This window comes from Sander lucioperca, chromosome 18 (genome assembly GCF_008315115.2).
Source record: "Sander lucioperca isolate FBNREF2018 chromosome 18, SLUC_FBN_1.2, whole genome shotgun sequence".
NCBI classification, from domain to species: domain Eukaryota; kingdom Metazoa; phylum Chordata; class Actinopteri; order Perciformes; family Percidae; genus Sander; species Sander lucioperca.
The window spans coordinates 2469438-2471462 of record NC_050190.1 but is presented as its reverse complement, the minus strand read 5'-3'; positions in this window follow the sequence as shown (position 1 = coordinate 2471462).

The window sequence follows — 2025 nt, the reverse complement described above, 5'->3', positions numbered from 1 at the left end:
GCTCAAAAAGGTTTTTCATACCATATTAAAGCTTGTTGAGGTCAATTCACAAGATTCTTTCATTGAAAAATGATTTAAAGAGCATCTGGTAAGCTATTACTGTAAAGTTGTTTCAGTGATTGGGCATAACGTTTTAGTGCGTATAACGTTTTCATCTCAATAGAAGCTCTTAGAAACGTCAAAACGCATGTTTCTTGGATAAGGACAATGTAATAGTAGCTTCTGCTAAAAAATGACTGTGCAGTTAGTCTAATGCTCAAAACAAGGAATTTTACATGCTTGGAGGTCAATTAACGTGATTCTTTCACTGAAAAATGATTGAAGCAGCTCCTGGTAAGAAAGTACTGCAAAATTGTTTTAATGTTCATAACAACGTTTCCACATCACAAGAAGATCTAAGAAGGCCAAAACGCATGTTTCCTGCATACATACATCTAATAGTAGCTTCTGGTTAAAAATGACTTTATAGTTAGTTTAATGCTCAAAAAGGTTTTTCATACCATATTAAAGCTTGTTGAGGTCAATTCACAAGATTCTTTCATTGAAAAATGATTTAAAGAGCATCTGGTAAGCTATTACTGTAAAGTTGTTTCAGTGATTGGGCATAACGTTTTAGTGCGTATAACGTTTTCATCTCAATAGAAGCTCTTAGAAACGTCAAAACGCATGTTTCTTGGATAAGGACAATGTAATAGTAGCTTCTGCTAAAAAATGACTGTGCAGTTAGTCTAATGCTCAAAACAAGGAATTTTACATGCTTGGAGGTCAATTAACGTGATTCTTTCACTGAAAAATGATTGAAGCAGCTCCTGGTAAGAAAGTACTGCAAAATTGTTTTAATGTTCATAACAACGTTTCCACATCACAAGAAGATCTAAGAAGGCCAAAACGCATGTTTCCTGCATACATACATCTAATAGTAGCTTCTGGTTAAAAATGACTTCATAGTTAGTTTAATGCTCAAAAAGGTTTTTCATACCATATTAAAGCTTGTTGAGGTCAATTCACAAGATTCTTTCATTGAAAAATGATTTAAAGAGCATCTGGTAAGCTATTACTGTAAAGTTGTTTCAGTGATTGGGCATAACGTTTTAGTGCGTATAACGTTTTCATCTCAATAGAAGCTCTTAGAAACGTCAAAACGCATGTTTCTTGGATAAGGACAATGTAATAGTAGCTTCTGGTAAGAAATTACTGTAAATTTGTTTTATTTTGATTATAACAACGTTTTCACCTCACAGAGCTCTTAGAAACGTCAAAACGCATATTTATAGGATAGAGACAAGGTAAAATAGTACCTTCTGCTAAGAAATGACTGTGCAGTTAGTCTAATGATCAAAACAAGGAATTTTACATGCTTGGAGGTCTATTAACGTGATTCTATCACTGAAAAATGAGTTAAAGAGCATCTGGTAAGATATTACTGTAAAGTTGTTTTAGTGATTGGGCATAATGTTTTAGTGCGTATAACGTTTTCATCTCAATAGAAGCTTTTAGAAACGTCAAAACGCATGTTTCTTGGATAAGGACAATGTAATAGTAGCTTCTGGTAAGAAATGACGGAATAGTTAGTTTAATGCTCAAAAAGGTTTTTCATATCATATTAGAAGCTTGTTGAGGTCAATTCACAAGATTCTTTCATTGAAAAATGATTTAAAGAGCATCTGGTAAGCTATTACTGTAAAGTTGTTTTAGTGATTGGGCATAACGTTTTAGTGCGTATAACGGTTTCATCTCAAAAGAAGCTTTTAGAAACGTCAAAACGCATGTTTCTTGGGTAAGGACATGGTAATAGTATCTCCGGTAAGAAATGACTGAATAGTTGTTTTATTTTGATTATAACAACGTTTTCACCTCACAGAGCTCTTAGAAACGTCAAAACGCATATTTATAGGATAGAGACAAGGTAAAATAGTAGCTTCTGCTAAGAAATGACTGTGCAGTTAGTCTAATGCTCAAAACAAGGAATTTTACATGCTTGGAGGTCAATTAACGTGATTCTTTCACTGAAAAATGATTGAAGCA